Genomic DNA, 20,372 nt, shown 5'->3' on the forward strand with positions numbered 1-20,372 from the left:
CAAAAATCATTGTTGATACACGACAGTTTCTCAAAAAGTTCAAGTTGGTGGGAGAGAGTGTAATGGTGAAATTGAAGTTTTATCCGGCTTCCATAAAGTGCTCTAAACGTTGCTGCAATATCCGTGTTGCACAAATCATTCTTTATTTTTGATTTCCAAGTTTTATATATTGTTGTTTATGCTTGGGAAATGAAAACTTTTTCCAAAACAATTGTTTGGATGTTAACGTGGCCACTTGGCCCAAAAATGAAAATGGGAAAACAGAAGTTAAGGTAAATTCGTGCAAATATAACTTTCAAGAAAATAAAGAAAGAGGAGTTAAAGTATTCAATGTGAAATTCTCCACTGGAGACCACGAGCACGTTTTGTCACAGGTTTCTTTTTTTAAGATCAATTCCAATTTGTGAAGAAAGGTGAAGTGTGTGGCAGGACCAGACCACTTACATGGTGCTTGGGTAGACAAGGAAGGGAAAAGAGCTTATAAACATTGTACAAACAAGGTGAAATGGTTTTTAGTGGAAAAATAAAAGGAGTGGCCAAAATTTATTCGTTCGAAGCTTGAAGAAACAGATAAAAGAAGGTTGGGGGAAGGCTGGAGTCAGAGGGAGGTATTGGACAATTCGACAAAGATTGGGAGGTGCAGTAAGTACAAAGCACTCACCTTCAACATTTGTCGATTTTGCGACAGGACCGATTGCCAGTTTCTGAGGCAATAGCAGCAACACTTTGCCACTTATCATTGGCATTGTTTTTACGGTGGCAAACTTTAGTTATTGATGCATTGACAAACTTCTGGATAACGGTCCTATTGTTATCAAAATGTTAAGTATGTGTTGTGAAACAGGGGCTGATTAAAAAAATAAACATGGATCTCTCATACGTAGTGAGACCGTGATGGCCTGTGAAAGCTTGCCAGGCAATTAACTGACTTTTATTGAAGGGAGGAAGTGAAGAGAAATCTACCTTAATCAAGTTCTTTCGGAAAAGCTCCACAGCATGACCAAAATTCTCAACTTATCCCAAAATAAAGTTTGCACACTATCTCCAAGACAAAAAAGGATCCTAAAAAAAAACACATCAAAAAGGTTCCAAAGAAGGTGTGGCGTGGCCTGCTCCAAAACTGAGGAAGGATTTCAGGGATCCATCCATCCATTGGAACCATACTCTGTGCAGAGCGTTGGTGCTGCCTAAACAATCTCCTTGGCTATTGAGTGCAATCCTGGACGGGTCGCCACTCCAACACAATTCCAGCATGGTGCCACTCATTTTGCCGACCTTGGAAGGATGACAGGTTGAGTTAAGTCGACTGGAATGAATTCAATAGCTGAGCGGTATTTGAACTCAGAACCCTTGGATCCCAAGCCTGCCACCCCAACCATGAAGCCAACACCAGGCACAGGTGAAAATGAAAGCAAGGAACAAGGAAATGCAAAACAGGTGGAGGCCATTCAGCCCATCATGCCTGCACGAACACCAAACCAACCCATCTACACAAGATCCAATGAAGAAAATGCAAAAAAAAGTTTTTAATTAACGCAATAAAAAATTTTTGTCGTTTTTTGTATTTTTTTTGAAGTTTTTTTATTTTTTATTCTTGTTTTTATCTTTGTTTTCCTTTTCTTCCCTTCGGGGAGGGGGAATGGGTTTGGTTACAAACACACATCAACCTCACAACCCCCCTTAACAAGACCCCGACGAACAGTACTCCACACACAATCCCCCATCAATACTCAAACTACCTAAAAGTCTTATCCACATCCACATACCCCTCAATCCCCATAACTTCCAGGTAGCTATGTGATTCTAATTTAAAATTATCTACTTCTTCTGCTGCCACTACCTTTCCAGGGAGACCATTCCATGCATTAACTAATCTCTGAGTGAAAGTCCCCTCCCTTACTCCCGTCTTCACTCTCGTCTTCTGTACTCTCAGGCTATGGCCCCTGGTTCTGTCACTGTCTACTCTGTTGAATAATTCATTTGCACTTAATTATCTGTACCTTTCATTATCTTAAACATCTCCATGACATCTCCTCGTAACAGCCTCCTTTCTTGTGAAAAAAGCCCTGTCTCCTTCAGCTGCTCCTCATATCTGAGTCAAGCTCGGCACGTAATCAATCCAGTAGCCCAACGCCGAACCCTCTCGATGGCATCTCTGTCCTTCCGAAATTGTGGCGACCAAAACTGAACACAATATTCTAGATGTGACCTCACTAAATTCCTGTAACAATATTAACACCACCTCTTTTGATTTATAATTAATCCCCCTCCGAATACAACCTAAAACCCGATTTGCTTTTCCTCTTGCTACTTGTCATTGTGCTGCCTCATTACCTCCCATATCCTTTACCACCTCCAGAACCTTCTCCTGTGTGACACACTCCAAAATTACCACTTGCATCCTGTAATCTCCATTTTCATTGTTTTTTTCCCATCCCCAACACCTTACACTTGCTCAGGTTAAATTACATCTGCCAATCTTTTGCCCAATCCATACAAGTATCAATACTTTCCTGCATCTCATCATCACCCCCCTCTGCTATCCACCTTACCTCCAACCTTTGTGTCATCCGCAAATTTGGAAAGCTTACTCTTTACCCCATTATCCAAATCGTTGATGTAAATAATGAATAGTAATGGTCCAAGGAAACCACCAAGGAAAACGCACCATGGAAAAAAAAAGAAAAACAGTTGAAAACAATTGTGTTTGAAAGGAGAACATCAACAACATGACGTTAAGCTGCCAAAATAAGTATGAAGGGAATTCAATAAAGGCTAAAAAGTAAACACCAAAACGGCCATCAGTTATTTTACAAAAATCATTGTTGATACACCTCAGCTTCTCAAAAAGTTCAAGTTAGTTGGAGAGAGTGAAACGGTGAAATGGAAGTTTTATCCAGCTTTTATAAAGTGCTCCAAACGTTGCTACAAAATCCGTGTTGTACCAATCATTCTTTATTTTTGATTTCCCAGTTTTATTTCTTGTTGTTTATGCTTGGGAATTGAAAACTTTTCCAAGAACAATTGTTTGGAGGTTTACGTGGCCACTTGGCCCAAATTTGAAAAGGGAAAAACAGAAGTTAAGGTAGATTCGTGCAAATCTAACTTTCAAGAAAATAAAGAGAGAGGAGTTAAAGTGATAGAAAAGTTAAAGTATTCAATGTGAAATTCTCCACTAGAGATGACAAGCACGTTTTGTCACAGGTTTCTTGTTATAAGATCAATTCCAATTTGTGGAGAAAGGTGAAGTTTGTTGCAGGACCAGACCACTTTCATGGTGCTCGGGTAGACAAGGAAGGAAAAAGAGCTTTTAAACATTGTAGACACAAGGTTATGTGGTTTTTACAGGAAAAAGAAAAGGAGTGTCCAAAATTTATTAGTTTGAAGCTTGTAGAAACAGATAAAAGAAGGTTGGAGAATGGCTAGCCTCAGAGGGAGGTATTGGACAATTCGACAAAGATTGGGAGGTACAGTAAGTACAAAGCACTCACCTTAAACGTTTGCCGATTTTGCGACAGGACCGATTGCCAGTCGCTGTGGCAATAGCAGCAACAATTAGCCACTTATCATTGGCATTGTTTTTAAGGTGGCAAACTTTAGTTATTGATGCATTGACAAGCTTCTGGAGAGCTTGTGGAGAAAAAAGTGGTGATGTTATCAAAATGTTCAAAGAGTGTGTTGTGAAACAGGGGCTGATTAAAAAAATAAACATGGATCGCTCTTATGTTGTGAGATTGCCTGTGAAAGCTTGACAATCAATTAACACACTTTGATGGAAGGGAAGTAGTGAAGAGAAATCAACCTTGATCAATTTCTTTAGGAAAAGCTCCATCGTTTGACCAAAATTATAAACCTGTCCCAAAATAGTTTGCATGCTATCTCCAAGTCAAAAAATGTTCATTAAAATATACACTATATATATATATATATATATATATATATATATATATATATATATATATATATATATATATATATATATATATATCAAATGAAGATGGAATGTCATGATTCGGCACTTTATGTTGACGAGTCCTTGATCACCCTCAGTATCAGTAAATTAAACCTTTCTGGTCATGGCCAATGTTTTCCAGACCAGACAAAAAGAGTGATAGGCTTCTGTATTGTATTGACCAACCTAGTTGGTGGTTGCAGATACAGAACCTTGTACCTTTGGAAGGAAGTAACGAAGTTGATTATTTCCAATATTCTGCCATGGTAAGACAAATGGCAGAGGTAGGCCTCTCCATTTTATTCAAAGCAGTTCAATCCGTTGGGACAACCATTCCCAGTTTCATCTAAATGAAATTTCCAGGATCAAGAAAAATTCCCAAAAATTTGATCCCATCTCTCCTCCAGGTGATATTTGTATTTGTGGGGATAGAAATGGTTGATGGCTTGGTGGGGAAAGTGTGGGAAATGATGGGTAGGTAAGGGGTTCAAGGCACAGTGCTTCTGTTGCTGGCCAGTTGATTTTTGCTGAGAAGGCTTTGCTAAAAAGCTCTAAACCTAGCAATCATCCTAGCAATGTCATTCGAGTTTTTGATACAAACACATATATCGTCAGCATAAGAAATTGTCTTTATAGTCTGCTTTAAACCTCGAACAGTGAAACCAAACAAAGCCTTACAAAGAGTGTTTAAGAGGGTTTCAGGGCATATGAGGCACCTGAAAGTGGATAGCCCTGCCAAACACCTCTTTCAATATAAAAGGGAGGCACAAGTTGATTGTTAATGTTGAGCAGGGCAGATATGTTTGAAAAACATAAATGTATACATGATAAAAGAAAAAGTCCTAATCCAAATCGTTTTCAGACTTCGGACAAGTATTCATGAGAAACGTAATCAAAAGCTAGGATTTCCTAATCTAGGAAATCAAGGTCAACACTTTCATGATAAATGTCACAAATAATAGAAATATTGTCTTGGATATGATGATCAGGAACGCAATAAGTTTGATCCATGTTTACAATGTCTTTTCGGGAGGGTGAAAAGCACAAAGCAAGATCTTGTAATCAGTGGATCGTATTACTTCAGGGTGAGTGATGAGAATCAAAGGCAAATGTGAGTGGTAACTCACAGAAATCAAATGATGATCGGAAAAAACCAGAGGGGGAAATTCATATGGTAAGGGAGAGATTGACAAAGGGTGAATTTACGTAGATTCCGTCGAGCCTAGCTCGAGCTACCTGGTTATTTGTAATCTTACAAGAGGTAAATTGATGCATCATGGAGCCCAAAATTGATGCCTCAGATCATGAAGCCTAAATTTTCTAATTATATTGGCTAGTAATTTAGCCAGTCTGGGATGGGGTTCTGCACCGTTCCTGTTCAGATTTGGTTGTTGAGTGCAATTAAAATCACTGCCATTATGATGCACCTGTGTAAATCCATTTGCCTCACATAAAGCCCTCATCTAACAAAGACGCGTTGTCGTCCATATTATTTAAAGAGGCATAAACATTTAACAACGCAACATTTTTGTTATTAGTAGTAAATTTTAGGGAGGCTAAGTGTCCTGGAAATATATTTTGAAAGTAGAGTTTTGCTGTTCAGAATGGGGGTTCAACTGAAAAGCAACCTCTGCAGAACAGGAATTGGAATCATAAAAAAGTGGGTTTTTTTCATCATGTGGTTCCATTCTACATGCGATGCTGGAGTAGTGTAGGTCTCTCGCAACAAAATAACATGTAGTTTTCCTTGTGGGGAAAGGTGAACCACTTGAAGTTTGCACAATTGGCTCACACAACCATTGATGTTTAAGCTAACAAATATCATTGCTTGAGTTTATCTTTTTCTTTCACAATGTATTTCTTTAAGCTGCTACACTAAGGTTCAGTGAAATGGTGGTCGCGATGCCGGTGGATGATATTCCTTGCCGTGTCAATAAACCCGTGCAAGTCAGAAAAGTGATCTTTAATGTTGATGTGTCTCTTTCTAAAAGTGTGGTGAAGGAATTAAAAAAATTTGGTTGATGATACTTTTGATTCATTTGTTGTCGAGAAATCCTCAATTTCATAAGATTCCCCTTCAGACATGTTGGAAACCCTGTCCTGGAATCTTTCAATCACTGGTTCTTGAGGCTCTGAAGTAACTTGTGGTGTGCAGGTCTCAGCCTGCACTGTATTAGTAGGAGCAGGAGGGGTAGAGGAATTAAAGGAACCTCGGGAAGTGTGGGGGGATGGGGGAAATCTGTGACAGGTTAAACAATTTCAGGTTCTTTCTCAGTTTTATCAGTGTGCTCAGGCATGTTAAGTAAAACAGCTGGCACAGAGACTCTTAGGGATGGAAGGTCATCATTAGGCAAATTAGGGCATTGTAAAGAAAAGGGGAGGGGGGCCCTAAGAGTATGATCGGTTTTTTGCCTTTTATTTTTTTCATTCGGGTCTAGATGCAGTTGGTCATCGTTCACACAAGAGGGAAACAGAAGTTTTACTTTTAACCTTTTCTTGAGGTGGAGTATAGTTTTCCTCCATAGCATTGTGGGGCAGATCGTGGGTACAGGCAGAGAGTCGACATTCTCATATACAAGTGATTCGTACCAGTTGCTCATAGTTGGCTGGTTGGATAGAGACATTTCCGATGTTTCTGACTAGAACTACCTTCTTTTCTTTCTGAAGTATGGATGAATTTTGAGGCGTTTTTCCTCTTCCTCAATGAGGAAACAAGCACAAAAACCATCCCAGATGTTTGTGTTATCAGATGCTTTTGAGTTTGATACTATGTCGTCTGAAGCAATAACTGGGGTAGTTTCTATGACAGTGTTGAGAAGTAGAGGGGAGGCAGAATTGACCAGAGAAGCTGTCTGCTTGGCGAGAGAGGCTGGGTGCAGATTGGGAACAGAAGTGTTTTAAATGGCCAAAATTTCCACAAGTAAAGCATTTTAACGTTTCCATTGATCTGTAGACTTCATAATCATGATTTGCGACACAACAATGGAGCACTACATTTCGTACTTTTCTACATTATACGTGGGAAGCACAATGTACGCCTGTCACCAAAAAGACATGAAGTCTCTCACCTGTTCATTCCGGCAGCCCAGAGGCAACATTTTGATCTGAGACACGACAGTACCATACCGAGATAATTACGCTAATAGTGCTTTGTTCATAATGAATGGCGGGACATTTGATGATAATATTTTTATAGCTGGGGTGTCGAGCGAGGAAACCAGAATGAAATGTCCATTGGCGGTGGCACACCAGCTGCAACATTCTCATGTACGAGGAAGAGCCAGATTTAAGTTTAACAGCCGCAGGGACATTCGAGTAGTAGAGGTCCCATCCCATCCCTACCACCAACCTTGAAATGTCGTGGGAAGATAATTTTTTTTTTTCAAACGGCATTACTGTGTATTGATCTATAACCATTTCATGTCACTTTTTAAAAAAACTGAAAATAAATTAAAAGTAAAAATATTTTAAACTAGAAGGGCATTCGGTAGAGCGCATACCTCCACCAAGCTGATTAGTTTACTTTTTGTATCCCACTGATGGGCTGGATCTGGATTCTGACCTAAACTAAAATTTAATCAGATTATTCTTGACACCAAACCAACTCATCCACCACGTTTTGTCCGAATCTGTCCATAACATTTTCAGATATCGTGCTGTGTATATATATATATATATATATATATATATATATATATATATATATATAAATATATATATATATATATATATATATATAAATATATATATATATATATATATATATATATATATATATATATATATATATATATATATATATATATATATATATATATATATATATATATATATATATATATATATATATATAGTCTGCGAGCTTCTTCTTCTTCTTCTTTCGGCTGTCATTAATCACCACATATCATTCTCTTTACTAACCCCACCTCCAACACTCAGCTTTCTCTCTTCTTCTTTTTTTCATATCTCTCTCTCTCTCTCTCTCTCTCTCTCTCTCTCTCTCTCTCTCTCTCTCTCTCTCTCTCTCTCTCTCTCTCTCTCTCTCTCTCTCTCTCTCTCTCTCTCTCTCTCTCTCTCTCTCTCTCTCTCTCTCTCTCTCTCTCTCTCTCTCTCTCTCTCTCTCTCTCTCTCTCTCTCTCTCTCTCTCTCTCTCTCTCTCTCTCTCTCTCTCTCTCTCACCCTCCTCTCATCCCTCCCTCCTGTGGTATAGCAATGTTTTGCGAGGCATAGCTCCCCCCCCTCCCCGTCAGTAAGTGACGGGTTGTATTTGCTGGTATTCTAATAAAGAATAGGCAATTGTGTCAGTACCCTATATAGATGAATGAGTTCAGAGAACACATTGCCGTGTGCAGTCTTGAGAAACAAGGACATGAGCGGGGGTAGCGTCAAATTTAATTGCTCGTGATGACGTAAAATGGTGTAATGCTTTGGCAAAGTACTGCTAAATGGCAGGGTTTTGAAAGAGGTAAACAGTCGATTTGTGTTCAACAGTGTTCAAGTATATAATTCAATTGAAGTAAAATTAAGATTTTAAAGGTGTTCGAAAAAAATATTCTGGAAGTTTTCCACCATTGGTAAAGTGCCTTTCCACCACTTTATTTAACAAGTTACATTACTTCTTTATGCCTGTTGTTTGTGTCCTTTATGACGTCATTAAAAACAGTAAGTTTCCTGTTTGGAATTATTTCAATTTTGTTTGACTGCCAGACAAAAAAAATTATCTCACTCCTCTCTGTGCATGTGCGATTCAGAGGCAAAAGTACTGCTGAACTTCAGGTTCATTTTCTGATTCATTGTTCAAAATATATCATTCAATTTAATGAAGTTGTTCTTCGATCATAAACTGACATTTGCAGGTAGACAGACAGAGAAACATGAACAAAGTAAACCAATTGCTTCTCCCCGCTTTTCGCTCCGTATGTGTGGGGTATAATATTATAGATTTTAGCCCTAATCTGAAAGAGCAATGTATCGGAGGTACATCACTGTGGTGTAACCAGCAGAGTGAATCCAAAATCGAATCGCTGTCAAATATGCATTTTTTTTTGTATACCTTGTCGAGGCTCGTATGAGAGCAAACACACAACGCACATCAAGGGGGGCATGAGACAGGAGGGGAGGGAGTGGGAAGTACAAAATAGTGGGGAACAGAGACATTTGGAGATTTGTGGAAGGGAAAGGGATGGGACGGGGAACATGGGGAATAGAAGATGGACATTACAGGGACTTTGGGGAAGGAAAGCAGGGAATTTGAAGTAGGTGGGCTTGGGTGGATTATTGGGGGGTAGAAAAGATCGAGGATTTGGATGGGGATGATGAGAGGTGGTGGTGAACAGCTGTTTAGAAGGCCTGGAGGGAAGAATGGGAATGAATAGAGTGAGGGAGTTTATTCCAAAGGCGGGAAAAAAGAGGAATGAAAGAGTGAAGGTGAGCAGTGATTCGTGATTTTGGTATTTTTACAGAAGGGGGTTGTTGGCGGACATTGAGTGCCCTGCGGAAATGTGGTGGGGACAAATCGCAGAGAGAGCAGGGGGGCGAGGCTGGAGAGGAGACGGTAGAAGACATAAAGACCACCGACCAACCTGCGGTGATTGGGTGAGAGGTCCAAAGACTCAGCCTCATTGCGGGAGATGCCAATGATCCGAAATGCCTTGGTTTCTACAGCGTTAAGCCGATAAAGGTGGGAGGCAGGAGCAACAGCCCAGAGGGGAGAGCAGTACTCCATCAGGCTGTGGACAAAAGCTTTGTAAGTGGTCAGGAGCTCAGGTGGGCCGAGGAAGGACATTGCACGATGAAGGATTCCCAGTCGGCGACTGATTTTGGAGGCAAGGTTTGAGATGTGGCTTTCCCAGGAAAGGTCATGGCAGATAGTGAGATCCAGAAGCTTGAAAGAAAGGACTTCTTCCAGAGGATTGTTGAGAAAGTGGATTGGGGGGGGGGGTTCTAAACGGTCCTTTCGAAGAGCCATAGTGAGAGTGTGAGATTTGTCCGGATTGAAAGACATGTTCCATGTGTTGGACCAGTTTGTGATTTTATCCAGATCAGCAGTGAGCGAAGAAGCTGCTGCTTGCCGGACTGAGGGATGACCGATGGTACGGCAGAGGGTGGAGTCATCAGCAAAAAGATAAAGAGAATTTTCCAGAGAGTCGGAGAGATCATTGATGAAAACCAGAAAAAGAACAGGGCGCAGAACGCTGCCTTGAGGAACTCCAGCCTGTACAGGAAGGGGGGGGGATGAAAAAACTCCATTTAGGGCCACACGTTGACTGCGACAGGAGAGGAAGTCTGCGAGCCATGAGTGGAGATGGCCTTGGATACCATAGGAAGAGAGTTTGGTGAGCGGGGCAGGGTGCCAGACTGTGTTGAAAGCACGTGATTATATCCAGGGATACGGCTCAGATTTCCTGTCTGGCATTGAGGACCTCCATCCATTGATGGGAGAGCAGAAGCAGCATATCCAGGGTAGAGTGACCTGGTCTGAAACCAAATTGATGATTGGAAATCAAGCCATTGGAGAAGAGGAAGGATTTCATATCTGAGGCGATGATGGATTCCATCACCTTGCTGATGATTGGGAGAAGGCTGATTGGTCTGTAGTTATAGGGATCTGTTTTTGCACCTTTTTTATGCAGGGCAGTGATGTTAGCAGATTTCCAAGCAGATGGCAGATGACCTTGGGCAAATGAGAGGGTGAATAGAACAGAGAGAGGGTGAGCAAGAGCAGAAGAGCAGGCTTTGAGGACACGTGGGCTGATGCCGTCTGGACCGGTTGCAGAATCTGACTCGAGGTTTGAAAGCAAGCTCTCCACCTTGTCAGGAGAAAAGGATACAGAGTCCAGGGACAGTTGGGTGCGACTGGGTAAAGTGGGTAGAGATAGTGATGGGTTTAGGACACAAGATTTAGCTGCAAACACCGAGTTTAGACATTCAGCTTTATCACGTGTGGAATCAGCAGTGCGGCCATTTGAGGTAAGGGAGGGGATGGAGGGGGAACATACACCAGAAACAGATTTGATTAAACACCACCAGGATTTTGAGGAGGGAGAGAGGTTTGAGAGTTCAGACTTGAGATGAGAAAGCTGTTGTTTTCTCGCTCTCCTGAGGGTAGATACACACTTGTTCCGAGCTTTGTGGAAAGAACTGAGATTGCCCTCAGTCGAGTTTGCTTTTCATGAGGCAAAGGCAAGTTGTTTCAGGACAACTGCCTCGCCACAAGCTTCAGTAAACCAAGGGCGGGAGGAAGGGTAAGACAACTGAACACGAGAGGGGATAAATCTGTGCATGAGGGAGAGCAAGTTTCTTTGAAAGAATTCCCAGGATGAGTTGATGTTTGAGAAAGTAGTGATAGGAGACCAGTCTGTCAGTTTGATGGCTGCTCGGAGACCCTGCCAGTCGGCTTGAGTGAAATGCCAGACTCGACGGCGGTGAGGTGGTTCTCTGATAACAGCCAGAGAGATGTCCAATTTGACAAGGACGTGGTCAGAAGAACCAATTGGAGCGAAGGAAGAGCAGCAGATATTGTCAGGGAAATTTGTCAAAATCAGATCCAGAAGAGATGGAGTACCATTGGTTGAGATCCGGGTCGGGAAGTTGACCGATTGAGTCAGTCCCAATGAGTCGCAGAAAGCTTTTGCTGAGGTGCCATGGCAGGTGAGAGAGGTACCCACACCGAGCCAACTGGCGTGATGACAATTGAAGTCACCACATAAGAGGAAGAGAGAGTTTGGATGAGAAGATAGAAGATGGTCCATGTTTTCGGATAGTGAGGTGTAGATGGAGTCATCACTGTTCGGTGGACGGTACAGTACACATATAAACATGAGGTGGGAGTGGAGGGGAAGCCGAAGCCAGAGGTATTCCTGGGGGTGTGGGGGAGTGAGAGCAGTGCATGGAGAGTGAGGAATCTCTTTCAGGGATATGTTTTATTTGTTCTATTGAATACTTGTGAGGTGATTAGTCTTGATAAATTTTTGATGTAATCATAATGTGAATTTTCCCCTGAACTATAACATAAAAGATAAATGTGTTTCATCATTTTTATAGTTATTTGAAATTTTTAATATTTGAACTTTGTTTCTGTCCGTTAATCCATATACATTAAACAGATAGATTATTCATTTTCTCAAATTTAGGAATATCTCTCAATGACATTGGAAACTTTAAATGTTTAACATTTAGCATATTCTTGTATTTCTTATATTGTTCAACCCTTTCAGGTTTCTATTGTGGAGGATGTAAGTGAGCAAGAGCAGACATTACAAAACATTTATTATCTTTGTTTTGATTATTAACAACCACTTTCATAAGTTTTATCTCTTTTGGTAAATCAATATAAGAAGAAGCTTGAAGAGGATCTGATTTTAAGATGTGTATATCTTAAAAGATTATTTTTGTAAGAGCAAATCCACCACCTACTACAGTGTTATCAACATCTTATTCTTGTCTCTGGAGTTCATCGGAAACATCACATCTTACAAAATCTTGAAATGATATGATAAAGTGAGGGTTTGTCCTCATATCGGGAGTAGTTTCATCACCTTCTCTTACCATATTCAATTTTACTTCTATATAAAACTTAGAAGTTTTCATTTCACTTAATGTGTTTTTAATTACAGTTTCAATACTTTGTTTAACCATCTCCAGGGTCTTCAAAGCGAAACAATCTTATTTTTATATGTCCTTTAAATGCCCCATCAGTGTTTTCAATAGAGAATTTAGTAGCCCCTTCCCTTTCTTCATTAACCTCCGCCATTGAAGATGGATGGAGGTTACTGTTTTCACCCCTGTCTGTTTGTTTGTTTGTTTGTGAACAGTATTACGGAAAAACTCCTCGACGGATTTCGACGAAACTTGGTGGGGGGATTAGGTATGGCCCAAGGATCATGCCATTAGATTTTGGACTTGGTCCAAAGTCCAATACGGCCGCTATGGCGGCCATTTTGAAAAAATATTTGAATTTTTGTTTTTGCATTTCTACATGTTTTAAGTGATTTCTAACCAAAAAAAACAAAATTTTGCAACTTTTTTTCAAATAAATTTCGATTTTATTTGAAAAATATTTGAATTGTTTTTTTTGCATTTCTACATGTTTTAAGTGATTTCCAACAACAACAACAAAAAATTTGTTAGAGGAAAAAAAAACAAAATTTTGCAACTTTTCTTTCAAAAGAATTGATTTTTTTTTTGGGCATTTCTACATGCGCGTCGATCTAGTTTCGTTTATTCAATCGTGGTTCAGTAGAGTCTGATCCATTTTGACCTCCAATGAATAGGATATCAGGTTCACTTAAGTGACCCAGCAGTATTGGCGGTGGAGGTTTTGCACTCTTCCGAGTGCTCCCCCTCTAGTTCTTGTGTTTGTGTGATTGAAGGTGTCCACCATAATTTGTTTTAAGAATGTCAATATTACATCTATCACAGTTTTTTTTGGTCTCGTTCAAATGGGGATATTTGTCTGAAAAGATTGAATGTGTGTTTGTTGGTTTGAAGGAGTTTTTTGTAACACATATTCATGATTACAAATGTCGCAGTATGTTGTATTCATCATATTTATATCGCAAAACTTTGCTTAAACTAAAATTTTCTTGATGAAAATTCCATTTAATTTATCGGTGAATCTGTGCTTCAAACCATTTTATGCACCAACTTTTTTTACTTCATAAATACAATGTATCAAGACACAAAAGACAAGTTTGAATCAATCTCTGCATTTGTAAATGATATTGAGAAATATGTCAAGGATGTAAAATTTTATAAAGATAAACATAACAACTATTGGATGAAAACAATTATGGCGAATAACATGAGTTCTTCAATTTCCTTCAGTGGAATGTCTTTTAGTATATCTGGAAGAACATCAATTAAAGTAGCTCCAACAAAAGTTTCTCCTCTCCTTCTGGCAATAAATTCAGTATTAGAAAAAGCAATGAAACAAGAAAAAGTATCAAAAAAGAAAAACCTTATGGATGAAGCTTCAGAAAGAAACAACAAGACCATCTGCAATTTGCAAGGAGAAATTTGTATTCTTTTTCAACATTCCTAAAGATGTAAATCTTGATGAAATAAAGGATGTTAATATATCAGGTGAAATGACATTTCGTTCAGTTGCAGTTAAGGACCATTTTAAAATTACCTTTAATTTAAAAAATGTAGTAGTTGAATCTGTTAATGAAGAAAAGTACACAGATAAAGATGGTAATGTATTTTCTACTAATTAAATACGAGTCATTATTCAACTGAAGATTTTGAAGATTATGAGAGTGATGATACCATCTCTGTAGGAACCAAAGACAGCTATGATACCAAGAGTTTGTGTTCAAACGATAGTTATGAAAGTAGTTTTATAGATGATTGTGAAAGCACCAATGAAAGTTCCGAATATGATACCAAAGATTAATTTTGTTTGAAGGAAAGTTTTCCTTTATAAATATGAATGGTATACTAAATCTTGAGCCTCTTGAATTCCCTGATTCTCCATATGACAAATTTGAGAATTGTCCTTCATGTGATAGAGTGGGATTAAACACAGAGTCAGAAGCCAATAAACAATGTATATTCTGTGATTATCTTCTAATTAATGAAAATAAAAATATATATAAAAGAACATAACTGTTTCAAAATTACACGAAAAATGAATTACTTTGCAAGATTAACAAGAGAAATGAATGTAAAGTATGAGGGTGATAATGCACCTTTTCTTACAAGAGAAGAGACTGAACAAATGACGATAATGTTTCGCGGATTGATGATTCATATTATTAACGATTGTCATTTTCAGGGAAATATCAACACAAGATATTGTATAAATAAAATATTGGATTATCTTGAAATTAAACCTGAACTGAGGATAAAACATAGAGTTTCTGAAAAAGCCAATAAAAAAATTAATCAACCTGTTTTCCAAATATATAAATGAATGATTTTTTACCCATTTGGGAAAATAAGAAAAAATTGAACAACCATAAAAATCTTCCAAATATATTAAGATGTTTCATATTTGGTTCAAGTTGATGTGGGAAAACTGCTTTTAAAGATGCTCCTTACTCCCAAATTGTTAGATTATGATAATTTAATAATTTTCACAAAGTCAAGTTTTCAACCTGAGTATCAACTACTCTCACAAGGTTTTAATGTGCGTCTTCAAAAAGAAGATATAATCGGTTTATTTAAACTTCAAAAGAAACTACATGATTATTACATTGAAGATATAATACAACTATTTTGTGATACACAGAGATGTAAAAAGAAATCAAAACCTATAACTTGTATTCTTAGTGATACCATTGTCATCTCCAATGATACCATTGTCATCTCATGGATGATATAGCTTCACCCCAAGAATTGGATAAATCAAAAAGAACCTCGTTATCTTTGATTATTGTGTTCATGAGATAATCCAAACGATAATGGATAGCTACGACCGAAGAGGGAGGCATTCTTCTTGTAATTGTATGTATCTTAGTCAATCATACTTTCAACTCCCTCATCATTCAATAAGAAACAATGCTCATCCTATTATTTTATTCAAGTTAAATTCAAGAGATATAAACAATTTTTGGAGAGACTATTGTTCTGCGTTGTGAAGTAAAAAATAATTTGGGGAAGATATGAAGCACACGACTGAAAAATATAAATATATTGTTGTGAAACAAGATGAGATGTGAAGGGATATATGTTTTCTTTTAGAAACAATTACAAAGATAAATGGCAACATTTATTATGCATCTTGTGGGAAAATGTGCTTCTGGAAAAAAACTTTCATAAATCAAGGTTCTTGAATTGTAAAAATGAAAATATTGAAATTTTGTTAAAAAAACAGCATGTGATTCACATTGTATTAACAACAACCAGAGCAATGTGACCAGGAGAAGTAGAAGGTGACGATTATTACTATATTTCAGTAGAGGAACATATGCGATTGAGGAATGAAGGCCAAATATTTGAGGTTTCTCTTGGTACAACAAAATATTCACATCATAAGAGTGAGTTAAAGAAACTAAAATCTGGTGGTCTTGGGATAGTAGAATCTAATCCAGAAGGAATGAAACAAATTATTAAACATCTGAGTGGTAATGCAGTTAAGATTTTATCATTCAGTTTTGATATTGATGAAGAAACTCAATGCAAACATATGAAAAGCAGAGAGACAAGTATTAGTGAAGAAGAAATTACAACTCGTATTAATGTTCATCAAGAATTTAATGAAATATTTAAAGAAAAGGATTTATTTGAACACATCTACTTTAAAGAAGAAGCAAAGGAAAATTTCCCTGTTGACCTTTACAATTCAGGAAATGATATTTTCCAATAAATAAATGGATGTGAAAGAAAGAGCAAGAAGATTTAAGGAACATCAAGAGTTGGTTTCAAAAGTTGTAAAACAACAGGAAGACATAAAGAAGAAATGCAGACAGAAACTAATGGGTGAAGAATCATTTGAAAGAAAACAAGAGAAATTTTTTAAACCACTTTTAAAAACTTCCCAACAAAAAATTATAGAGGCTTCCAGAGTTCCCACAATAGAATATACTCCTAAAAAACTTCAAATGTTAAAGGATTTCAGTCAAATGACGGAGGAAGAATTAGAGAATATAGGAGAATTAGAATATGATGATGAAGGATTATTTCAACAACTGGAAGAGATTAATCAACCCCCTTTTAATATTGTGAAGGCTCTTCAAAACAATGAATATTCAGTGGATTCAAAAACCGCAGCAGGACTCATTCCAACAGAACAACCAGCAATATTTCATCTTGTTCAAGAAAAGGGATTGATATTTTATTATAAATTAAGGTTCTTGAGTTCTGCTCAACCCCTGTTAAACTAACGCTGAGTTTAACATTTCTTCTTACAAAAGATGGAAGACAAGGTTCAACTGTAAGGGATGAATCAAAGTATTTTGATAAACCATTGGATATGAAAAATAAGGATGATAGAGTATACATTGATTTACTGGACTCTCTTAATTATAGGGTCAATATATCTGGTAAAAGTAGGAAGAATGAGAATGAGAAACACATTATTCAGGCTTTAAGTAGGCTTCGTTCAGGTGTAAGTTTTCTTCCAAATGACCCTTCACAATTAGTTAATAGACTGCTATTGTTGTTCGGTAGTCAGAATGCTGGAAATAACAATTGTTTTAATGAAGCATCAGCCATTTCAGTCCAGTTGATGAACATGAAAATAATTAATAAATGTCAATAGAAATGTCAATGTCAATGTCAATGTATTCCATATTAAATAAGATGAGATGCACAATCCTTAGTTGTAATTTCACAACAAGCGACCACTCATCTACATTTCCATGCCCACCGCACTAGATGCAACAAAAGAATATGATTTGTCAATGGAAACTTATAACACCTTGTTTAAAATTACAGATAAAAACGATAAGTTTAGTTATAATCCAGGAAGTGGAGACAAAACGATAATAGTTTCATCCGGAGCATATGAGATTTCTCAAATATCTTCCGAAATTGCTCGCCTTGTGAAAGAACAGGGTGATGAACCAAAAAATATTGTTAGAGATATTCACAAAAATACTTCAAAATCGACGATTAAACATAAAACTAACTTCAAGGTTGATTTCACAATTATTTGTTCATTTAGAGAGTTATTGGGTTTCTCCTCAAAAAACATTGAAACTAATGGGACGTTTTATAGTGATAATGTCATTCAAATATCCTCAGGCATAAATTCGGTGTTAATTCACTGTGATTTAATTTATGGTGCTTATAATGATGGAATAAGAACAAATACAATATTTTCATTCAGTGCATACTCAACCCCAATTGGTTATAAATTCAATATGGAGCCCAAAAATCTAATATATCTTCCTGTGTCAAGAAAAACCAAACACAGAGTAAATTTTAGGATAACCGACCAAGATAATCGCATGATTTCTTTTAATGGAGAAATTATATCCATCATAATTCACCTACATGAAGTTTTCCAATAAATAAATACGATTGTTATTTTGAGGAAACACGAATTGGGAAAATATAAAATAATTACAGGGGATGGGATGTTCCTTTCCCCATACTATAAGGGTGAACGTATGTATCTTGGTTGAGTATACTATAAACCTAAGAGACAACGGGGTGTAGGACATCAATTTAGAAAAAAAAGGAGATGGGATAATTGATACTCGAATGGGAAAAGGTTCAACTATTCTTAAACATAAGGACCTAATTGGTTCAACTGCTTCTGCAGTGGGAAATGTAGCAGGTGCTATAAAGAGTATAAATGATGCCCATAAATTATAAGCAATAACATAAATTAAGAAAGGCAAAACTCAGTTCTCTCCCCAACAACGACATAAAATAATTCAAATACTTGGGTCAAAGTTTCAAAAGTTTAAACATCTTTTTTTGCAAAATAAATGCAAGTATGGAAGCAATTGATAGTATCTATGATTTCGATGATACCATTGCCATCTCAAACTCAACTTAAAAAGAAGACAACTTCAAGGTAAATGCCATAACTGGAACAGACTGGAACACAAATGGAACAAAAAGTTTTGAAATAAAAAATCAAAAAACTTATTTGAATCTCGCCGAAAGTTTCTTGTTGTGTAAATTTACATTCACGAAGGCTGCGGATAACACAAATGCTACACTCGTAAATGATTTATTCTGGAAAACGTTTGATAGTGTTCGTTTGTATATTGGAACACAAGAAGTTAAAGTGGTTGATTATGTCTCTGCTACATCTGAAATTATGAAATTTACACCATATTCATTTAGTGATAGATTGGGAATGGGAGGTGTTGAACGTTTTATTCCTGATATGGCAATGTGAACAAACACAGACCCTGGATATAGTGAAAGAAAAGGAATGTAAAATGAGGATACAAAAGCAGGTAATAGTTTTACTGTGGCAGCTCCTCTTCAAGGAATATTTGGATTTTGTGATCATGATAAAGATGTACATGGTCTTAAAATTAGGTTTCAACTGCAAAGGAATGATAATGAAAATAGATTGCTTTTTGGCATTGCTAATGCTTTTGCTGCTCAGAATAAATTTGTTATTGATGAAATTAGTTGGTGTATTAGTGAATATACTCCTGATCTTAAAACAGAAGAGATGTTGAACAGAAGACTTAACTAAAAGAAACCACTCAATGTATCATACCTTAAAAGAAGATGCCAACACGTTAAACTGAACCAAACCACTTACACGTGGAATTTGGGTGTTCTGGAAGGAAAGCCACGATATATGTGGCTCATAAAAAAAAACAAAAACAGATGGTGATACGCTACTGATAAGAATAATGCATTGAGTGATAATGCTAAGGTGAAACAACTTCGCATTTCTCTAGATGGAACATTTTATCCATGAGATAGACTGGAAATTAATTGGGAAAAAAATGATTATGCTGAAGCATACAAGTCTTACCAAAAGGTGTGTGAAAGCAATGGAAATGAAGTACCCATTTTGGATATGACAACATTTTAAAGCCTGTATACAATCTATGCGATTGACCTGAGTGCTCAAAAGGAAACTATAAAGTATAATAGAGTGGATACTTCCCAACACATCGAAAGAGGAGAGAGTGAAGAAGTTGATTCATATTGTTTGCTTTTGGAAGAAAGAGAATTACAGATTAATACAGATAATGGTGTTATGATTAGTCTCACATAAATTTTTTTTGATAAATAAATGAGTAGTAAAGCACCAGGTCAGGTTTGATCTGTGATCTGCTACAGGTACCATGTAAACCTGTACTAACCTGTTCCATGGTCGTGTTGTCAGCGACTAAACCGTCTCCCCAACCAGGTTTTCTAGTAAGGAGGGTGTTTGGATATGGACACCCAGCAGGATTAAAAACAAAACCTGTCAAAGGGCGGAGGAGCTCTTTGTGAGCCAACAGCCATCCATATCTAGTGCCCAACTGTGTCTGCGGACGTCCTCCTGCAGTTGGGTTACTTTCATTAGGAGGTTGGTGGTAGGATTTGCACTCCAGCCACCATAAAACCCTTCATTCCGCAAAACGCAAAAACGCAAAAAAATCTGAAAACCCACTCCGTGGGAGTACCTCCTGTGCAGCTTCCCTTCGCAGGGCAGCTCACCGGATGACGAGATTGGGGCAAAGCCTTCGGGACCCCCGATCTTTGATGATAGGAGGGAAACCACGGGGTAACATCCCTGGGTCAGATTGCGGGAGAGCGTGTCGGAGTGGTGCTGAGGTGTCGTCCACCAGACGGCGGTCTCCTTGGGTTAACCTGAGGCGGTCCCTTCGGGTGGGTGCCTGGAATGTCCTATCCCTAAGAGAGGATGATCACCTGTCTCTGTTATCATCTGAGCTCAAGCGTTTGGACATCGGGATTGCAGCTCTCTCTGAGGTTCGGAGACCAGATTGCAGCGAGATAATGGTGGGTGGTTACACCTACTATTGGTCTGGTCGCTCTGATGGTTACC

Source organism: Eptatretus burgeri, chromosome 16, assembly GCF_056783735.1.
Source record: "Eptatretus burgeri isolate ZD-2024b chromosome 16, Ebu_testis_v1, whole genome shotgun sequence".
Lineage (NCBI taxonomy): Eukaryota > Metazoa > Chordata > Myxini > Myxiniformes > Myxinidae > Eptatretus > Eptatretus burgeri.